The sequence below is a fragment of the Nicotiana tabacum genome, chromosome 6 (assembly GCF_000715075.1).
Source record: "Nicotiana tabacum cultivar K326 chromosome 6, ASM71507v2, whole genome shotgun sequence".
Taxonomy (NCBI): Eukaryota; Viridiplantae; Streptophyta; class Magnoliopsida; order Solanales; family Solanaceae; genus Nicotiana; species Nicotiana tabacum.
Window position 1 is genome coordinate 72,247,826 of NC_134085.1, and position 12,362 is coordinate 72,260,187.

Here is a 12,362-nt window from a genome sequence, read left to right on the forward strand (position 1 = left end):
CAACAACAGTATTGCCCATCGGGGTAGATACATGACTAAGTGAAGCAAGAAACTCATGGGGCGTACCCAAATAACGAGCAAAGTCTGATGACACATAAGAAAAGGTGGAACCGGGATCAAATAATACAGAGGCATCTCTGTGGCAGACTGAAACAATACTTGTAATAACAGCATCTGAAGCAATAGCATCGGGTCTGCCTGGAAGTGCATAGAAACGGGCCTAATCGCCACCTGATCAACATCTCTCTCTAGGGAGACCCTTAGCTAACTGACCTCCACCCTTCGCTGGCTGGGCAGGTGGTGGTGAAGTAACTGACGCTGAAGCCAATGACTGACCCCTCTGCTGATATGAACTGGCAAGACGACGAGGGAACTGCCTCTACATATAACCCATCTCACCATACTCATAACAACTCTCAGGTGTTGGAGAAGGGGACTGAAGGGAACCCCTCGCACTGGAGTGACTAGCGGATACACCTGGCATAGAAGAGCCCTGAACTGATGGAGTACGGGACGAACTCTCAGCTGGAAGGGCACTAAGTGATGACTGGCCCTGATGAGAACTATCAGAACCATGACCCGATGACTCCCCAAGATAACTTGGATGAGCTGGCTGAGCATGCCTGAATGGACGGCCTCTGCCGTGCTGAAACTGACCTCTCAAATGAGTACCACTATAACTACCAGATCCTCGAGGCCTCTTGGCCTCCCTCTCCTATTACTCCTGGCGAGAACAAACTCAATCTCATGGGCAATATCCACAACCTCCTCGAAAGTAGCACCAATCACCCTTTCCCTAGTCATGAGAATACGAAGATGATAAGTGAGGCCATCAACAAACCTCCTAATCCTCTCTCTATCTATCAGAACCATCCAAATAGCATGACGATCTATCTCAGAGAACCTCATCTCATACTGTGTCACAGTCATATCTCCCTGACGCAACCACTCAAACCTCCTACAGAGTTCCTCTCTATGGTACTGCGGCACATACTTCTTCAGAAAGAGAATAGAGAACTGCTGCTAGGTAAGGGGTGCTGCACCAATAGGCCTACGCCTCTCAAAAGCCTCCCACCAAGTGAAGGCAGCTCCAGAAAACTGATAAGTAGTGAAAGCGACCCCGCTGGTCTCCGGAATACCCGTTGTACAAAGCATCCTCTGACACTTATCCAAGAAACCCTGGCATCCTCGCCCTCTGCACCACTGAAGGTCGGAGGCTACAGTCTACCAAACCTCTCCAACCTACGATGCTCATCCTTCGGCATAACAGGATCTAAATAGTCGTGAGCAGCTGCAACCGGCTGGGCTGGATGTGACCCCAGTGTCTGAAGTCCCTGCACGACCTACTCAGGTGTGCGAGCGGTAGGAGTCTGATTGCCTCCCCCAGCCTGAGAGGTAGCTGCGACTGTAGTGGCTGAAACCGCCTAAGCAAGGCCAGTGCAAACAGGCAAGATCTGAGCCAAGGCCTCCTGAAAACCCAGAATCACAATGGCCACAGCTGGTGCCTGAGCTGGTGCTGCAGGAGCATCCATAACTGGGACCTGATCCTGAACTGGGGCAGCTGGTGGATTTGCAGGTGCTTCCCTAGTTGCTCTGCCCCTACTACGACCACGACCGTGTCCTCGGCCTCTAGTGGCCACAACTGGTGGTACTGGTGGTCGTCCATCCTGACCGGTAGCCCGTGTCCTCACCATCTGTGAGAGAGTAGAATAACAGAAGTTTCGTACTCGGATCAACAAATTCGCACGAAAAGAATTTCAAGAATATGAAGTTTTTCGTAAAGGTTCTGCAGCATCTCGAGGATAAATAAAAACGTCTCCATACCGATCCGCTAGACTCTACTAAACCTGCTCATGATTAGTGAGACCTGTGCTAAAATCTGATACCAGCTTGTCACGACCCTAAACCCGAACCCGGTCGTGATGGCGCCTCTCATGAAGACAAGGCCAACCAATTAAACCCAATTCACTTTTTAAACATTTAATCAGTAATAAACAGTATAAGCATGAGTAAATAAACCAAAGTCTAAGCAAAAGGTAGCATAATATGCGGAATATAGCCCAAACACAGCCTGATACCGGGGTGTCACAAGTCACGAGCATCTAACAATACGAAATACTCCAAAGAAACTATATAGTTTAAAATGAAAACTAAAGAAAAGATGAGATAAGATAGGGAGGAGCTCTTGGCTGCGAATGCCAACAGCTACCTAAAGACTCCTCGGATCCGCCTGAAGCTGGAATGATCAGCACTCGGGAGCGGGACCAGCTACGCCTGAATCTGCACACAGGGTGTAGGGAGTAAAGTGAGCACTCCAACTTAGTGAGTAACAAATGTAAATAAAGACTGAAAGCAAAAAATCACGTAAGCCACAAGGCATTCTATAATGAAGCAGTAAAAAAATTAAAATAGTAAACCAGTGAAAGGTAGGCAAAAAATTTTAACTCAAATGTAGTTTCATAAAAAGCCTTTTTCAATATTTAAGTAGGAAATTGACATTCAATTATGAAAAGTAAACACATAAAGGCTCGACCCTCGGGCACAGTATCAACAATTCCGCCCTTCTAGGGGTTTACAACCTCCTGGAGGGGCCCCTTACGGCCCAAGCACAATATCAAGCCACCTCGTGGCATCATCACTAGGCCATCGGCCTCATATCAATCAAGCGACTTCGTGGCATACATATCTCAAGCCCTCGGCCTCATAATCAATATCAAATGTTTCTTCACAACATAGTCCCTCGGCCTTACTCAGTCAAAATCCTCACAAGCCACTCGGACAATAGTAAAACATGATTCTCAGCCAAAAAAATATCATTTAAAAGATTCATGCAAGTGTTAAAAACATAGTAAACATGGCTGAGTACGAAAAACAGTTAAATATAACATGACTGAGTTCAAGTATAAAGTCAAAACATTGAGGAAATACTAGTAAAAATTCACGAAGGGTTCAAATAGTTGGCACATGGCTCAAATATGGCATTCAGCCCAAATAATGATGGTAGCAAATAGATTTCAGTCAAATACGCGGTAAAATAGTCATTCGGAATGGACTAAGTCACAATCACCAACAGTGCATGACACCACGCTCGTCATCAAGCATGTGCGTCACCTCAATATAGCACCACGATGTGCAAGTCCGGGGTTTCATTCACTTAGAACATCATTTACAATCATTACTCACATCGAACCGGTCAAATCTCTAGCTTTGCGACGCCTTTGCCCTTCGAATCGGCCTCCACTCACATCAAATCTATCAGAAATTAGAATGAGGACATCAAAATATGCTAAGGGAACGAAGCGCAAGCAAAAATAATAAAAATACTACATAAATCACGAATTTACCAAAACCCGACCCCAGGGCCTACGTCTCAGAATTCGATAATTTTTACATCAATGGATTCCTTATCTCCTCACGATTTCATACATATCAAAAGTTCTAAAATCCAACCTCAAATGGTCGTTCAAATCCCCAAGCAAAGGTCTAAGTTTCCTAGCCCTAGTTTCCCCAATTTTTACCCTTAATTCCCATGATTTCTAGCTCTAATCCGTATAATATCATAGGAATGAGTTTTAGGTCCAAATTCCTTACCTCAATGAAGTTTCCTTGAAAACCCTCTTTCAGATCGTCCAAAAAGCTCCAAAGCCGAAGTCAAAACTGGTAAAATAGCTCAAATTCGCAAAAGCTACGATTTATACCTTCTGCCCAGACATTTTCGCATCTGCAGCTATATTTATGCTTCTGTGGTACCGCATCTGCGGTAAAAAATCACCGCATTTGCGGTCCTCACTTAAACTCCCAGTTCAGCATCTGCGATTCATTATCCGCATCTGCGACTTCGTAGATGCGGTCCTCTTAGCCGATATTGTGATTCCTACTCCTCAAACCCTTTTTTACTTCTGCGGTCGATCTCCCGCACGTGCAGTGTCACATCTACGGTCTCCAATCCGTAGGTGTGGAAATACCAGAAGCAGCAAAAGTTCAGCAGCTGCAAACATTCCTCAAACTCCCCGTCAACCATCCGAAATAATCCGAGGCCCCCGGGACCTCAAAAAAAAACACAAACATATCCCAATACCTTATTCAAACTTGTATCAATCTTCAAAACACCTCAAACAACGTCAAATCAACCAAAACACATTGGATTCAAGCCAAACTTTCTAAAATCCTCTGAATTTCGCTTTTGATCAAAAACCCAACCAAACCACATCCGAATGACCTGAAATTTTGCACACACATCTCATGTGACACAATGAAACTACTGCAACTCTCGGAATTACATTCCGACTCCTATATGAAAATCTCACCTACCAACCGAAAATCGCCAAAATATTTACTTCGCCAATTCAAGCCTAAATCTACTCCAAACCTCCAAAACTCATTCCGATCACGATCCTAAGTCATAAATCATCTCCCAAAGCTAATCGAACCATCGGAACTCACATCCGAGCTATCTAACACATAAGTCAACCAGATGTTGACTTTTCCAACTTATACTCACTCTAAAGAAACTCAGTGTCTCAAATCTTACCAAATCCTTTCCGAACTCGATCTGACCAACCCGATACCACATAATACGAATAAACAAAGCATAAAGAAGCAAAAAATAGGGTAAACGGGGTGGTAACTCATGAGACGACTGGTCGGGTCGTCACACGTACCCATAGTCACGATGATTTTATTAATTGCGTCTAAAGCAAGCTATGATATTCATGAGTTATTTATTTTCCTGAAAATTTTAGACTGCTTGGGAACATCTAAGAGTCATATAAATTATTGGAAAGAAATTGTGTGATTCGATTATGGAGAAGAACATTTTGGACTCATAGGTCCTACTTATATTGGCCCAGATCTTTATAAATTCGAACTAATCTCACATGCCAAATCATTTTCACTAAGTTCAAGCCTTATATTCAACCTCTTTCAATAGATACAATTCCAATTCTCATTAACAAATTTCAAATTGTTTTATCTCAATTTAACAAAGAGATAGTAGTATAATTTCATGTAGTCACTAAACACAATATAGGCATAAAAGGCAGTTACAATAAAGAATAGATAGAACAAAACATAAAAAATGGAGAATGGATTATATATTAACTCAAACAATAAATAAAGTAAGGCAATAGAGGATTAATGACAACTTGTAAATTAGAACGAAAGTAGAAAAGGAATAGAGATAACAGACCTTTTATATATATGAAGATTTGTTGAATCCAAACATGAAAACTCGACGAGAGAATTCGAACAAACCGAACCAGGCACGGAGAACTCGCTGGCGATCTCGGGTGACAGAGCTTCGACGTGATTAATGGAGAAAATTAAAACTACTTTTGTGGTGCATTTGGGGTTAGTTTTTGGCTAAAATGTGGGGCTTTTGGGGGCTGTTTTCGAGTTGAGCTTGGGGGTGCTTTTGGTGGCTTTATTGTTGATTTTTGGTGAGCTTTTGGAGCTATTTTCAATGGCCATTTTGCTGTATTTTTTCAGCTGTAAACAGTGGTGTTTTGGAGTTGTTTGATGGAGTTTAAGAGTGGCTTAATGGAGGTTTCATGGCTAAAAAAATGGGCTCTTTGGGGTTGTTTGAGGGTGGTTTAATGAAGGATTTTAGGAAGAAGATGAAATAGAAAAGAGTAGGTGTGTCTTTTTTTTCAGATTTGTGTTTTCCCCATTTTTCTCTATTTCCTCCTATCCGTCTCTCTCTGTTTTTTGTCCATTGTCCTCTCATCCCGTTTATATTAATTGTGAGCCTAGGTGAGTGCTTGATGAGGAAGGAGGAATATAAGTGGTCCCCATGGAATATTTTTGTGGTCCTCCCCTACTAAAATCACTGTATTTATGTATGTATGGAATTGTAGTGTGCATGTGATAAGTTTGTTAGAGGAATTATGTAGAAGTGTGTGGTGTGAAAAGGTGATTGGAAGAAAAAAAAGAAATATAAAAAGGAAAATAAAGAAGATAAAGAGACTACGTCCACTATTTCATTTCTTGTTTCAATTTTACTTTTGCTGTTCTTTTGATTTCATTCTTCTCATTTTTCCTTTGTTTTTTTTTTGTCTTGTTAGTTTTTGTTTTATTGATAAAACAAAAGCTCAAAATACTAATATATATAGTCCTAAAACGTGGAATCTTTTTATTTTTTTAAAAAAACTAAATTAGAAACTACAAGAGAGGAAAAAAACATGTAGTAAAAGTATTAAAAATAGCATTAAATCAAAGTTATGGCTAATAAAATGAAAACTTAATACTCTAAAATAATGTGACTTTTTTTGTTATTTTTTCAATTTTATCCAAAGAAGATACACTAAAAATTGCTAGAGAAATACTAATTAGCTAAAATAAAAGAAAAAAATTATTTTTTGTAGTTTTCATTTTAAGAGAAAATAAAGCAAAAAGGTCAAAAATAGGCAAAGTAACAATATTAGAGCTAAAAAATATTTAAGTACTAAAGGTGTAAAAATCTCGGGGAGGGTCAAAAATTACATGTCTACAGGGCATACAGATAAGTATAGGCAAGGAAGGACATCACAAAGTAATAGCTTATGTTAAAGAAAGCTAAGAAGGAACGAAAGGAATTATTCGATCAATGATCTAGAGTTAGCTACGTTATGAACGCACTTAAAATTTTGGAGTATTACCCATTCAGCATATATGTTGACAATCATACAGTCACGGAAGACTCTGGTATAAGTTAAAAGAAGTAATTGAGTTCAAGTCATAGACAAAGGGTTGAAATTTGTATCATGGATATTCCATAACGCCCATGAAAGGCCAAAGTAATAACTAATACCAGGAACCGCAAATCAGAATATAGCTTAAGCCTACATAAAGACTGATCTAAAGGAGAGCAAACTAAAGAGCTACATCAACGAAGTAAATCAGAAATCTGACTATTGGACCCAGAAAATTATAGATCTCGTAATTGAGAACATTGCAGGATTACCTTTTAGATATCAGAGGCACACGAGAGATAGTATAGTAGACATATTCTATAATAGCTCTACGATAAAGCCAGTTAAAAAAGTAACAGCCTCATAAGAAGTCGTTTCGAAGCTCTAACCGGATTGTAGTGTTATAATAGAGCTTCAAGTTGTGGTAATTCATACCTATATGGAGGGGATGTTATGAAGGAGAAGAAGATATGATGCGAGATGCTAAGTAAGTAAGGTAAAGGTGAACAACGTACGAGATACTCAAATGCAGAAGGTTCTGAATAGTCCATACTTTGGATAGAAGGCTAGAAGCGTGAGGATTCAATAACCAGGAATGATAGCGGCATCATCAGAGGCATGTCTTCTTGATTATGGTTTCTAAGTACCGAGAGGTCTAGTTAAGAGAGTAGAGAAGGGTTAGAGACAATGTGATGTATCGCTTGATGTTCCAGAATAACATAAGGAAATCTATGGTGAAAGAAAGTTAAAGGAAGGTTATGAGTAGTATAAGTGGATATGTATAGGTCGCAAGTTAAAGTATGGTAGAGCGACAAAGTTTTAATAATACATAAGTAAGGATAAGGAAAGGCAAATGAAAAGGTGACAAGAATGGATAAGTCCTCGGGATTATGTCCATGAAAACAAGAGATCTAATGTTTATCTAAGTTATAGAAAGTTCAGTATAGCCTGAATGAACTCAAAGGAGTCTAAGACTAATAACATTTAGAAGAAATAGAATGTTGCCTTGTTAATGGAATGAGGGTGTAATTGTGATAAGTAAAGAATGACATTTGGCCCTTCGATTGAGTAATGATTTTAAAAGAAAAAAGAAAAAAAGAGGGAGATTTTATGAGTTGCACATGATTAAAATACCCACGTAGGGTGAATCACATTGGGATGCTATGAAATACGATTATGGAAATCACTTCAAATATTTGTCGATGCAACGTAAGCCCTAGTGGCAAGGTATTACATAAGAAGTTTCAAGTTATCAATGATATATTATAGATCAATATTGAGGCAAATCATAATGATGGACAAAAGTCACAAAGTATGATCTAAGATTATATCGTCATTCTTAAGATGAACAGTAATGAGGAAGCATTAAAGGACTTAGCCTTATGCATATAGGATAAGCAACTAAAGTAACCTGGAGTTTGGTTGCAGACCTCAGTAACGACAAATCGAAGTAAGAGAGATGGTATACTAACATACTTAGATGCAGTAAAGTCATACGAATAGATAATCGAGTCTATAAAATAAGATATAGCAATATTCATAAATTCGACAAAGTATCAAGCAAAGAACTTCAGTATACTTATAGATTCCTAGAGGGACATCTCACCAAGCTCTGTATATGTTCACAAAGTAAGGCCTAAAGATTGGCTAAAAGCTAGAGGAAAAAGGAGAGACGATCGCATGGGCGTACTTACAAGGTTAGAGTCGTACAGGCTGCATGAAAGAAGGTAGAATAAGTTAAGAGATTGGAAGGATTCAAGCCACAAGTCGTGGCGTGAGAAAGAGGCCTAAAGGGGGAATGTTCTGGCCTTTGGATTTTTTCACAGAATAATTGCCTAAATGGCAAGGAGAGCATTAAGGTATTCACAAGAGTTATAAGTTATGAAAATGATAAGAGCATCAGTCAACATTCGAGGACGAATGTTCCAAAAGGGGGACTAATGTTACGCCCCGCAATATTACGTCGATATTACGTCCCACAGTATTATATTACGATAATGTTACATCTGCAATATTATATTATGATGACGTTACATCTTATAGTATTATATTACGATGATGTTATGCCTTGCATTACTACATTACGATAATGTTACGCTTTGCAGTATTAAATTATAATGATGTTGCACCCTGTAGTATTGTATGTTGAATTTTTCGTAAGGTAATTAACATTAGTCAAAGGAAAAGATTATTTGTAGATTATAAAGATTATGCTATTTCATAAGTGATGAGTAAATTCGTAAAGATGATAGGGGAAGCAAGTCAAAGAAAATGAATTTTCGTCCATGTTTGACATGTTAGGATAATATACGGGCCGATCATTAATACCCGATATTTATGGATTAGTACCATAAAAGGTTACTACATGACCATGATAGTAAGGTGTATAAGGTGTGTTAAAAGTAAGTAGTATTTTAGTAATTTGAGATAATTCTTTATTATGTGGGTAATTAGTTAATTATTGGATTAGTGGGGGATTAACAAGTATAATCTTTTGGATAACCTTGAAAATGTGGCAGCAAAATGTTTCAATCAATATGACTCTTATAAGTTTTGCAAGATATCATATTTGGTCAATTAAAGTGGCTTAGTCACCGCTTGAAGTGGGCCCACACCCAAACACACTTAAGAGATGTGTGAATAATTTACTTCATTTGGTCTCTTATATTTTCAAGAGATTCAAGTAAATAGTTCTTTCCATTAAGAACTCATGTTAGTCCTCATGAAGGAAATTATAACATTTTCCTACTCCAATACTTAATAATACATGATGAATCACTTAGTAGGCATTGGATTTGTGTTACTGTTTTGAGATTTTGCAATTATAATGGAATACTGTGCAATCTTTCTCAAGAAAATTGGTTCAAATATGTTAAGGCTATCCCTTCTTTCTTTTGGCATGATCCATACGATACAAACGAAACGAGCAAACGCACAACTTCCACAAATGACTCTATTCATAGAAGTATTAGAAATGCCTACGTTTTGGTATTCCCATCTGTCATATTATTTTACCCTCTGTTCATAGGTCTCAGAAAAATATGTAAGTTGAAAAAGTTTACTTAATGATATTGCCCAAAGACATAATGGTCTTATGACATTCCGAAAGATTTTATTAACGTACTTCTCATAAATTGCATTCATGTACATTGGCCCATGGCCAGATGGCGTTATATACATGTATATATGTATCTTATATGTATACGGGATATGGGAAAATGTTACGGCGCTATATACGCACCACCACCTGATCAGCTGGTATACGTTGATGATTTTTCCCACAGTGGCTGAGATGATATGATGGGATGCCCTCAGCGGCTGATGATGTTATGAAATATGTACCTATGCACGACATGACATTCATACACATATGCATGACACTATAAGTATTTAATGATTTACAAAGTTTTCCAGACTTACAGGTTGAGTTATGTACTCTATATTTTCCCAGGTCTTTTATGTACTTATTTATGTGCCTTACATACTCGAAACATTATTCGTACTTATGTCACTTTTGTCTAGGCTATTTTTCTGATAGACAGGTCGAGAGCCCTCCAAGTAGGCTATTAGAGTTACTTGGTGCGCTCCATTTGCTTCAGAGTTACTTGTTGGGTTAGTATGATTTAGACGTGCGCTGTTTGGTATGGCGGGATAGACCTTTTTGAAAATTATGTATTCTTAGAGGCTTGTAGACAGATGGCATGTACGTAAAAGATTATATGGCCTTGTAGGCTTATGTTCAGTATACGAGTGGTTATTTTTGCCTTATAGGCCCATATGTCTTATGTATAAATTGGTATCACATGTTGTATTCTACTTAACTCACGGCAGCCTTCTGGCTCCGTTATCTATGATAGTATGACATGAAATGATATGTTATGTTGGTACTCGGTTGGGTATGGTATTGGGTGCCCGTTGCGGCCCATCAGTTTGTGTTGTGACATAAGCGGTGCAATGTTACCTGTAACTTGTCCAAATACCTTTGCATTCTATCCTCCCGAACTTCAAGCTTTTGTTTACTTGATTTACCACCAACAAAGAGTCGCACTTGGCTTCAATGACTTCTGCCATTAAGCTTTTAGCTAGCTCGAGACCTGCAATCATGCCCTCATACTCGGCCTCATTGTTAGTCAACCGAGAAGTTTTGATAGATTGTTTGATAGTGCTACCCGTGGGCGACTTCAAAACAATGCCAAGCCCGGACCCTTTCATATTCAAGGCACCATCTGTGAAGAGGGTCCATACCCCCGATGATGTACCCAATTTCAATAAAAGTTCCTTTTTGACTTTGGGTACGAGGGCTGGTGCAAAATTGGCAACGAAGTCTGCTAAAATTTGGGTGCTTGATGGTCGTTCGAGGTTGATATTCGATATTGTACACGCCAAGTTCTATGGCCCATTTGGCCAATCAATCCGATAACTCGGGCTTGTGCAAAACATTTCGGAGTGGATAAGTGGTTATCACAAATATGAGGTGACATTGGAAATATGGCTTTAATTTTCTAGACGCGCTTATTAGTGCAAGTACCAATTTCTCTAAGTGTGGATAACTAGTTTCAGCATCTCCTAAGGTTCGACTCACGTAATAAATAGGAAATTGCGTACCTTGATCTTCTCGAACTAGTACACCACTTACCGCAATTTCGGACACTAACAAGTATAAGTATAGCTTCTCATCTGTCTTCGGAGTATGGAGTAGAGGTGGGCTCGATAAGTACCGCTTAAATTCCTCCAATTATTGTTGACATTCCAGGGTCCATGCGAAATTATTTTTCTTTTTGAGTAAGGAAAAGAACCTGTGGCTTCGATCTGATGACCTCGAAATGAATCGGCCCAAGGCAGTTATCCGTCCAGTTAGCCTTTGTACAACTTTCACACTGTCTATGATGGTGATTTCCTCGATGGCCTTAATCTTATCGGGGTTGATTTAAATTCCCTGATTTGACACCATGAAGTCAAGGAATTTGCCTGAGCCGACCCCGAAGTCACATTTTTGGGGTTAAGTTTCTTGTTGTACTTCCTCAAGATTTTGAATGTTTCATGCAAATGAGTCAAATGGTCCTTTGTGCACAGGGACTTAACTAACATATCATCGATGTAAACTTTCATTGATTTACCTATCTGTTCCTCGAACATTTTGTTAACTAGGTGTTGATATGTAGCTCCTGCATTTTTTAGCCCGAAGGGCATTACATTGTAACAATAACTTCCATACTTGGTGATAAACGAGTTCTTCTCCTGGTCTTTCAGGTTCATCTAAATTTGATTGTACCTGGAATAGGCATCGAGAAATGTAAGGATCTTATGGCCAGCCATGGCATCGATCATGCGATCGATGTTAGGCAGTGAAAAAAAGTCTCTAGGGCATACCTTTTTCAAATCCTTATAATTTACACACATTCGAAGTTTGTTCCCTTTTTTAGGGACTACGACTACTTTAGATAACCATTCAGGGTATTTTACCTCCCGAATGGACACTATTTTGAGGAGTTTAGTTACCTCATCCTTTATGAATGCATGCTTCACCTCAGACGGGGGCCTTTTCTCTTGCTTCGCCAGTTTGAATCTGGGGTCGAGGCTCAACCGGTATGTTGTTATTTCCGGTATCCCTGTCATATCTAAATGGGACCAAGCAAAACAATCCATGTTATCGATAAGAAATTGAATGAGTTTTTTTCCTGAGTTCGGGGGTTA

The 12,362-nt window shown here is 39.2% G+C and overlaps 1 long non-coding RNA gene across 1 annotated transcript; it reads right to left on the reverse strand.

The window, feature by feature from the left end:
- Positions 1–2,028: 2,028 nt before the first annotated feature.
- Positions 2,029–5,762, reverse strand: LOC107800200 (uncharacterized). The gene is made up of 2 exons (XR_001651332.2): positions 5,189–5,762; positions 2,029–2,280 (listed from the first exon to the last, which is right to left on the reverse strand). It is a non-coding gene; the product is annotated as an uncharacterized LOC107800200 (long non-coding RNA).
- Between the last annotated feature and the right edge of the window lie 6,600 nt (positions 5,763–12,362).